Consider the following 11,279-nt stretch of genomic DNA (forward strand, 5'->3'; position numbering starts at 1 on the left):
CGAAGTTAACGAACATACATGACATATATCGCATGCGATGTTATAAATTAACAGCGCGTTTCTTTTTATTTGTTATTCATCTTGTTCGCATATATACCCCTCTTTATAGATAAATAATGTCTGGTTTACGGTGTTTATCTGAAGGAGAAGTTTAACAATTGACGTGGTTGATGCAATAAGTGCCACGGTATTTAAAGACTAAATACTTAGGCTTCTTTGGGTCTTTTCTTTACAAAGAAGCTGAAAACGTTTCTCTGGCAAATTCAACAATCTTTGAAAGCAATTGACTGAATAAAGAGTGGAGAACGTAATAATGGCCAATTGTTTAGAATTCTAGAGCGAAAATTGTCATCTGGCTCATTCTCGCAAACGTCCAGATCCAGTGCTTACCAGTAATAACAAACAGTTGCTTATAGAAAAGAAGAGTGGATAAAGGTGGACACATTTTGAATATTCCAGGGCTTGAGTTGAACGTTCACTATGATTTATTTTGGCAATAATCTTTGTAATTATTGGGAAAACATTTTCTAGTATGAGCGCACAAGAAAGTATGACGACTTGAACGACGCCACATGGCACAATAGTGGTCGTATGATCCCTTTTAGTTTGATAATCTATGTAGGTCATTAAACAAAATATGTGAATATGCTTTGTAATTTTATTTATTAATCGTACATAATACATCGCAAAGAAGTGTTATTAACTACAGTTGAAACACTAAACACAGTGGAAAAAATCCATTGAAATCTGTTGCAAAAGACTTGATAAACACGGGTAAATATAGATTGTTGTTTAAAAGAAAAATTTTGACGTCAAGTTTTATCAGGTTTTGTTTTGCATAAAAATGGTTTTAATTGGCTTTCAAAAACAGGCAGGCCGTCAATATGAGTTAAAAAGGGAATGGCTTTAATTGGCCACGATATCCCAAATGTCTGTAAAAGTCGCGTTTGTGAAGAAAGTTTGACATGCAGAGATATTACAATATTAGATAGAAGATAAAGCACGGCTTAACATAGGCTGTTATTCAATGTATTAGTATATATTCTTACAATATTGAATGATGTTGATGGTGGTCTTAATAATAAACGTTAATGTGTTTATTTGATTAATTTGATCAAAATAAACACGTTTAACTTTTAACGTTTAACGTTTATTATTAAGATATTCCTTGTATATTCATTTTCACACTTGTTAAATCATAATCCAATCAACCAGAAAAAAAATCACAAAATTAGTTGATAATCTAAGAGAATAGAAAAACACATCTGCCTCATACGGCGACACAAAATAATATAATAATATTGCAGGTTACGTTGTTGTTTCAAACATTGAGATTGTTGAAGAGCTGGTCAATTTGTCTTTGCAGTGAACATCAAATAACCAAAACAACTATATTAATTGAACTTTATATTATTTAAACTTATTCGATTCATCCAGATTTCAGATCATCTCATAAACAGACTAAATAGAAAAATTGCATTTATAAGGGAATTAGTACATAGATGTGACGTCATACTATTGTGTAATTGTCTCTAAGACCCCTGGTTTAAACCCGTCTCTGGTCTGCTTCTCTAGAAGTTTGTCTCCGTCAACCAAATCCTCCACGTCCGGCAACCGAATGCTCTTCGTGTGGTGATTGAAATAATGATAGAAAAAGAATATAACCGCAACAATCATACATACACACGCACATGAAACATTACGTCTACATATGTGCAGTATGTTTTTATAACGCTTAATGTTTGTTTGCTGGTTTTTTTTTATTCTTATCATTTTAAATCATGAAGCATTGTTCAGTACATATGATAATATTTTATTATACATGAGTGAATGTAATTCAAAGGTTGGTTGTTTTTCGCATTGCTATTAATGATTTAGCTGAGTTTGTTGTTCTGGAATTTCGTTTATATTTTTAAGACGAGCATCCATTTTTATTTTGAGTTCTTAACGTCTACTAGAGGTACAAACGTTGCCTTCAGCTAATACAGTGTGTATCATTTAGTTCCAATCTCTTAGACTTCCCATTACCTATTTAACTATAAAAGGTCACTATTTTGACACACTTCTGAAAGAATGGACAGCGGAAAGAATATCGTGCATATCAATATAATGTTTGATACAACGTTACAGGTATATGTAAGTGTTATGACGATTGCATCTAGAATGGCAATACATCATACTCAAAAAGTATTAATTTCTTTGGAGTTCTTAAGAAACCACTGTCGTTAATTGTTGCAACAATTTCTCAATTCCTATAGGTATCTTATATATTTTTTTCATCCAATGCTACAATTTAAAAAATGCAAAACATCAGTCAGTTCTTCTTAACTGCATCTTCTAAGTGGTTAAAAAAATAAAGGCCTCTTAACACGTGCGATTTAAGATTCTTCCTGAACGTTTATTAATTGCATGGCACTCCAAAACGGTTTACAGAACAATATACAGAATTTATTAGAGGCATAAAAACGGGTTTCCACTAATAAAGTAATTAGGCGAAGAATAAAGCAGAATGTTTTTACAACATGGATCATAATACTAATCGATATACGGTGTTTGAAGTTTTATTGAGAAATACTCATCGTCGGTGGAATATGTTTCCAAACTCATATTGTTCTTCTTCTCGGTTGCCAAGGGAATATTTTTCATAGATTAGCAATTAGTGTCATCATTGGATTCAGCAACCTGTCTCAATTAGCTTAGGATATTGATTAGATGTATGAAAAGTAACATATAAAATGGCTTATCTGAATTGTTCTTACATCTCGTATTGCCATGAATGCCTTTTCAACACGCAAAAATAACAATCCGGTGAAATTTCTAACCAGCCGTATGGATAGTGGACGATGACGGAATGGAAATGAATGGGAAAATAACAAGAACGATAGAGAGAAGGCATGAAAGGCATAACATGACTTATTGGGTGGGATCGAGTATTCGGTTACTGGTTTAAAGTCCTAGTTTACACCCGCTTTTCTGACCGTTCCAAGGCAACTTCTGTCTTTGCTTTTTTGTGGCGTTGTGTCTTCTAGAATTTTACCTTGTTCTTCCAAACCGAGTATTCCCCGTTAAATAATTGGTGACTGGATTTGTACCTGTAGTTTTCAGTGTATTATTATTAAACCAGATTAGAATAAATAAAAAAGAGCTAAATGACACGATAAAAGACGTCAGAAAAATGCGCGGATTTAGTTTTGCTTACATATATGCCATAAATCTACAGGTACAAGAAGTCAGGCACTGTCAAATAAATAAATTAGCAACTAATAATTCTTACGAAGGCTATAGGTACTGGTTTGGTAATGAATTAACTTGTACAAATGTTTCTCCTAAATTGTTATTCGTCATGTTGTTTTACATCAGCGTGCAAATATACCTATATAAAAAGATATAATCATTGTTTTATTTCTTAATTATCTATAGAGAACTTTTAGATTTCATCAGTGTAGCGCAAGAAATTTTATGGTTTTTACTAAACATTTAAATTTATCTTACTTTTGTTCTTTGGCAAATAAAATAATGGTAAACAAATATATTGTAGAAGCGCCTCGAGGTGGCGCAAACATGTTTGATATATATTCTATAAAGGTCGATACCACTCTGTCGAACTAGAAAAATTTAAGGACCATAAAATAGGTAGAACAGTGTGCTAAGACTGGAAATAAAAAGTGAGCAACATGAATATTTCCAAACAAGGACATTTTTAGAGCCATACCTTCAAAGTGAAATGCGCGATCAGGATATTTTACGTAAATGGTCAAGGTTTAAAGCCAAACTCAATGCAAAGAAGTAAGGTAACTATTAAACAAAACGCTCAAAGAAAAAGAGCAGACTACGTTAAAATTGAAAGTGAACGATGGCTGGTTATCGATCATGTCTTGCAAATCATTGTAATTAGTGAATACAGATGTATAGACAAAACATGAAAGTGTGATGACATCAAACACATGTTTGATCACGTGGGTCCAATTTGTTAGCTATTCCATCGGGTCTTCAAATGACTCTGGTCAAGAAGCCGAGCAAATTAATTTTTTCCGGGTTCTCTGATTCCCAATACACAAAAAAGACAACTCTCTCTTTCAAACGAGAGTGGCTTAGCATAAATTGATATAAATTCTTCCCAGTTGTTGTAAGATAAATATAGTATAAACTAAATAAAATGTTATTCTTTTGTAATTTTATTGGATAAACTCACAATATAAATTACATTAAAACATAGTGCATAACAAAGCATTGCTAACATATATAGTTAAAACACGGAACACATTATAAAAAATTGCACATTAATTTATAAAAAGCCTTTGTAGTTTGATTAACTAGACACATTCAAAATTGGTTCAAAGCATTGCTTTGCATATGGCAGCCATTTATATACATGTATAACGTTAAGTTGTATCAGGTATTGTGTTTTGCTAGAACTGTTTTAATAAGGTATTTAAAACACTAGTAGGCCGTCAAAATAATTTAGACAAGGAATGGCTTTAATTGGTCACGATTTCACAAATGTCCGTATACATGTCTGTCCGCCTCCAGTCAGGGTCTGAAAGAGAAACAGAAATTAATCAGAAAACCATTTAATCAATTTGTCTTTTTATCGGTCGAAAATGGGCGAATTTCCGACCGGGCTTATTAATGCTCGAAATTGTGGAATTGCTCTGTCATCCAAATCAAACTTTAACATGCACAAGTCTTCCGCATAATTTGAACGCCGTCGTTATCGAAATGGCGCACTTTTATCTTTTCTGAAACTGACAATTAAAAATGCACACACTATTTGTTTTAATGTGAATAGTATAACCTCGTGAACACCCAAAGTTAATATTTTACTCGTTGCTAGGATACTTATGGTACTTGACTCGAAAATCTTTCAACCATGGTACAAATATAATGAATATACTCAAACAAATGTCGTGGAGTATCAAACTTTATCAAAACAAGGAATGTGTTATCAGCATTGTGTCATACTTTGTCATAACGACTCGATAAGCGGCACGAAATGCAATAAATAAAGCTACATTGATAAGATTTAACGTGTAAGAAATATTTACAGCAATACAAAAATGAGTTGCGAGATTCGTAAGAAAGGTTTTTTGACGGCGAATTGAACATTCTTAAAAACCTTCGATGATAATATGCGAGCAATGACTTTAGTTTGACTTTATGAATACGACGTCATGGCGAAATATCGTCAACTTCCACCAAGATGTGAAGTGTCTTTTGAACCTGCCACAGCTCGTAGCAAACGTCGTGCTAGATAGTGACAATTCGTAGAATAATTAATTCGATGTGACTAAGAAACATGGAAAATAATGATCAAAGCTTTTTACGAAAATCTACGTTGACCTCTACTTGTTGTGTGAAAATATCGAGTCACTAATTGCCAAGGGAATGGTTTCCTTGATTAGCAATTAGTAGCATCCTTGGTTTTAGTAACCAGTTTCAATTAGCTTCGGTTATTGGGTAGATGTAAAAATGATAACTCCAGAAAAGCCTTTTCAAAAGTATTCTAATATTGCTAAGAATGGCTATAAAGTTGTTAATTCATACTGATTTATTATTTTAGCTTGAATACTGAATATGAACTAATTCGGTGTCCATTTACAGGACTGAAACCATTAGTAAAAATGAGGAATTCAGAAATACCTATTCAGTTTGCAACCAGGCTTTTAGTTTATATTTTTGTAAAATGCAGACATAAATCAATTCCGAGTCCATATACAGGGCAGACACCAGTACTGGCGTCCTTTTGGAGAGAGGCTATAAAACAGACAACCTTAATACCACTAGACCCCTCTTATCATCTTAAAGCGCATTAACAATCCGGTTTAAAATCTAACCCGACATTGATGGCAACATGAAAGACTGATAAGGAATCAAATGGAATGGACAAAATAACAAGAGAGAAACAAATGAATTTGAAACAAGATAAGAAGAACGAAATCATAAGGACATGGAAGAAATGTAATATACGGAATGTGCTACTAAAGAGTGTGTGTATACCACGTGATAAATTGCGGCATACAAGCGTCGTCGGAATGTAACACTTTGCTTCGTATGAAGACTTTAAACAAAAATGTCTTTACTATTCCTTCACCATCTTAAAAGCGGTCTACGCCGCTTACCCCCGCCTTCGGTCGTTTACCGGAGTTTGATTGAGAGTTTAGTTTCTAAAAACACTTCGACAAACCTTTTCACGAACTGCCGCTTGATGCACACCTATAAAACATTATTTAGAAACAGGATTGCAAAATAATTTTAGGAAATCTTATAACCTAACCAAACTCAGGAAATAAAACAACAAAGGCGGATTTTTAAACAGCATGAACCGCTTTTTATTTCATTTAAAATGGTGCAGAAAAAAAGTTATTGTTTTTTAAGTCTTCTTTCGAAGCAATATGATGCCTCCCGACGTAGCATTTATGTCGTAAGTTATCACGTGGTATAAACTCACTAACAATAGGGTCATATATGATGCATCGGTACGGAATCGACAACAGCGCATCTAGCGAATGACAATGCTCGTCCATTTTCTTTAAATCTTTACATTTAATTTCTCCAGATTGATTGAAGCTGTTGCGCATATGCCTTTTTACATGTGAATATCTTTCTGGTGAAATGTGTTTAACAATTCTCGAGTTATGGGTCTACAGGAATAGGACATTGACGCGCCCACTACGTCTACTGAAGTAATGCCACACTGAAAAGGCTGAGATAATACCTTTGAAAACAACAACAAAACGGAGGCTACAATCGCATTCCATCCGGACATGCACCTCTCCCTGCTTATCTATAAGCTTGTTTTATACATTTTTAAAGGGGCACAAAATAGGTTGATGCAATAGTTTCTTTTATTGTTTATGAATTATCAAGTTTTACTCAATATAATGATAAAATAAAGCATAAGATTCAAGTACAGACAATAAAGTTTTAGCCTTAATAAATGATATTTTCTAAGTTACTACTTGGCCACACATTCCCCAGTTAAAAAACACCAAAATATCGTTATTATTTGAATCTGTATCTAAAGCATTTTTTGTTTGTTTTTGTCAAAGACTAAGGCGAGGCTGACAACATTTTGTTTGGATATAAACTTATTAATGAACAATGCATCGACCGATATTGTGCACCCTTAAATGAAATCAGCAACAATAACTTCATACTCAGCCAAATCATCATGTTATTTCAGCTGTCAATGCCCGTACGGTTAAGCTTATGTACTTCCCACACGCGTATAATGGTCTGTCACTAAGCGTAGTCACTTGGTCATTACATATTCATATCTCTTTTATTTATTATGGGTCCTAATGGAAATATATAAACGATGTTGCATACATGTATAATTGATTTGATATCATGTTATGTTATTAGGTTATGTAATCGAAACTGGATACGCTCACATTTTGATGACCAAGCAATAGCACGCAGTCAGTAATTCAAGAATTGCATTAAACATGTTTTCTTAGGTATGGCTGGAATCTGGCATTAGCTGTGCAGTTTATTACACATAGGCGTGTTAGCTAGGTTCATGATATATCGACTTAAACAACATTAATGCAGAATTATCGTGGAAATCCTGAATATTTATAAAGCAATTTCGATATGAGTGAAGCGAAGGCTCGTGAGTACATTTTTTCACACATTCACAAAGTAGCTGAGTAGAAAGAAGAGTGTTTTACTACCAATATCAATCCTATGAAACATTCTGAAGAAGAATCAATATATTGTTTTATTTTGTGAAAAAATATAATATTTTATTTTTCATTATAAGAAGTAATTGTATGTTTTGATCGCTAGCAAATGTGAAAACAAAGATTATATTGGTTACAGAAAGAAATAATTTGATGAATTCTGAAAATATTGACTGTTCCTATTCACATGTAATGCATTTATTTGTTCTACAAAATTCATAATATAAGTCAGGGATTGACCGAGATTTACTGTGACAACTGTATACCATGACATTAATGAAGCTATTTGTGAACAAGGCAATAAACACAATAACAACCGCATCATTAATGTCATGTAGTGCGTAAAAAAGATCGTTAACGTCATCTTACCAATTGCTTTCATAATATATTCTTCAAAGTTTTCCGAATTTTCTATCTTCCATTTTCCAACAACACTAGCCATTTATTTTTTAAATAAATGAAAAAAAAAATCTTAAATACTCAACCTTAAAATCATACACCTTTTAGTAATCGATGCACGTCTGTTTCAGAACAATGATCTGGCAAAATAAAGACCAGGCAGTAATTCGTTAAACGCGCAAGGCGGAGTCTAGAACGCTGTCCTCTCTATCTCCACAAGCCAAATGTTTAGATATTTATACTGGAAGAAGCGTCTGGTATTTGAGGAATACCTTAGCGCTGTCATGACCAATACGTAGAATATGTATTAATCATTCGCGAATTTACCATTAACAGTGTTGACAGGCAGGAGTATGTACCTTTATTTTTTTAATTAGTCTTCGTGAGATGTAACATAAACATTAAATATCGATGTACTCTTCAGATGATTTAGACACATCTTCCCTTTTTCTTAACCAATAGCAAAGCCGGAATGAAATCTAGAAAATGATTCTAAGAGCAAGAAAATACATTCACAAGGAAATGCAAACTTCAAATTATTATCATTTTCAATATTATTAATATTATAATTATAATTATATATATATATATTTTTATAATTATTCCTATTATCATTGTTATTTACTATTATAAATATCATAATTATTATTATTTTCGCTATGTTGAACTAAGTAATCTCGATGTTTTGGTTATGTGATGAAGAAAAACATGTTTTGTATTTTGGTTATATCGAATTGTCGTTATCTCAAAGTACTTTCCGAGGTCCAAACGACTTCGAAATAGCGAGGTTTTAAATGTATTCTATATTTTCTTCACATCACACCCTTGTTAAAGTGCCTAAAATTCTGGCCACTTATTTAAACAAGCGTGCGTATATATATATATAGAGAGAGAGACTAGGTTATTGGAATAAATTATTTCTTTTTCATAACACGTTAACTTAATATAAAAATGTATTTAACAACTAGACGGTATCGTTCAGTGTAAAGTACATGAGCAAGCCTAGCCGCCAAATGTCAACCACGTGAAGTGATTTTGTTTTGTGCCACGTTGATAAAAAAGAACCAAAATGCATTCCTTGAAAAAATATTTCTTGCAGATGATTTAGGAGTGCAAAGATTGCTCATACTGTCCTTGCCCAACCATGCTGTATTCCACATGCGATGCAAAACATATACATGGCACCTGGTGTTTCTGAAGTAGCTGTATGAATATAGGGAACTACTTTAAGACTGAAATAAGCTGACTATTATTATTTTATTTATTAGAAATTAATTCCATTATGTTCAACAGTTCAAACTACATGGAAAGAGAAATAAATGCAAATCTTTCATAAAAAAGGCGAAAAAATGGAAATGTGCAGTTATTAACGGGCCTTGTGTCAAATTTCGAATATATGACACACAGAATACCACGAAAAGGGGAGAAATAGTCTACAAAGACGCCATTATCGCTAACATTATGATCGAGCTAAGCATGACATATTCGGAATCATTTTTGGGCTTAAAAACTTGAACTGTTTCTTTCCAGTTTTTGATCAAATAGATAACTGTAGCCAATGCGTTGTCTTTCATAACAAATAATGCTACGGACGAATGCTCTTCTAAATTCGAGTTGGAATGTTGGTATTATATGGAACGATAATTCATTATTTGTTTTTATTAGTATTAATACCATAGTTATAACAACAAATAGTTAAATATGCCTTATATAGAATTCATGTTTATTCATAACACAAAACAGTAAACATCTAATCCAGTATTGAAAGCAACATGGATCTGCGATTTATGGACTTCCGCCGACATATTGGCCAACACGTGCCGTTGCAACATATCCGAATGGCCTTGCAGTCTGCGTCCGAGACGCATCACTGACTGGAGCTGGCTTGGATGACACATATAAGACGCATCAAAGGAAACACCGTAAGACAGAATGGAGACACTGAAATCGAGGAAAGTAACAAAATAGATGATGGCATCATCTGGGTTCAAACCCTGACTACATATACCAAAGGAAATGGCAAATATGTTTACGGCTAGCTCCCTTGTCTAGCATCCAGCATTAAGAGGGTGGTATTGGGATGAATGTCAACCATGCGCAAGTGTGACGTTATGCTGCACATAAACCAGTTAAAACCGTAGTGAACTCGTGTTTCGTTCCAAGGCGGTGATCCTATTATTAATTGGTATTATTTAATGATAAAAATGTTTTTATTCGTGTGTGCTGTTTGTGGTGTTTGTACGAACGTATTACATATTATCCTAAAAGTTAAGTGTCTGCGTTATTTATCCAGAAAGTAAAACCAGTTAAGAAAGTTAAGAAGCCGAGTTCAAGTATATGCTTACTACTAAAATCAATTGTGAAATATAATACGAGCATTTCATGTTTTCTTAGCGACGACCGAACACTGATTATAGAAATTTATGCATGCTTTCAAAGGCACATGCATGTAGGACAAGCATTGCTGTTTAACCTGCCTCCAGGTGGACACTCTGTGGAACACGACAATAATGATCTTTTTAGTTTAATATTGTTGTATATATTTTATTATTGTTTTCAAAACGTACAACAATTACAAATCTTGCCTTCCGTATATACAAATTATATTAGTTTTGTAAGACTACCCTTAGCTAAAATGAATTCTTAAATTAACATGCAATCCACGAATTGCTTCAAGGTAGTTCCGGCCATTAGGCGTGACAAAGCCAATTGTCTCTCCGATAATGAACGTCCGCGACTTGGCGCCCATTACTGTTGACGACGACATTGTCCACGTAACGCCGTCCACCTAGAACACCTTGGTTTTTCCGTTACGGCTGGTCAAGTGCTAATCGTCTTAAATATCTGATCGGCGATACAATTCGTCCTGATCGTATATTAATTGCAATGTACTCTAAAATTGTTGATAAAATAAAAAAAAGCAGACTTTATTCGATCCGCAAACAGTGGTCTTACACAAATAAACTGATTAAGCCGAAAAATAAAGCATAAATGTTTCACAACATGGATTATCATACTAAACGATTAACAGTGTATTCAGTTTTATTGAGAAATACAAACTCACGATCGGTGGATGGTGGAATATGTATCCAAGCTTACATTCTTCTTCTTGTGCGGAATATGTTTCATTGTGAAGCAATAAGTGTCATCATGCTTTTAGGACCGTGATTTAGTCTAAAATAATAGACGTGTTAT

At 33.6% G+C, this 11,279-nt stretch overlaps 1 pseudogene; it reads right to left on the reverse strand.

Annotated features, from left to right (window-relative positions):
• Positions 1-8,127, reverse strand: part of LOC128232695 (fatty acid-binding protein, brain-like) — a 16,528-nt pseudogene extending 8,401 nt beyond the window's left edge.
• Between the last annotated feature and the right edge of the window lie 3,152 nt (positions 8,128-11,279).

Source organism: Mya arenaria, chromosome 4 (assembly GCF_026914265.1).
Source record: "Mya arenaria isolate MELC-2E11 chromosome 4, ASM2691426v1".
Lineage (NCBI taxonomy): Eukaryota > Metazoa > Mollusca > Bivalvia > Myida > Myidae > Mya > Mya arenaria.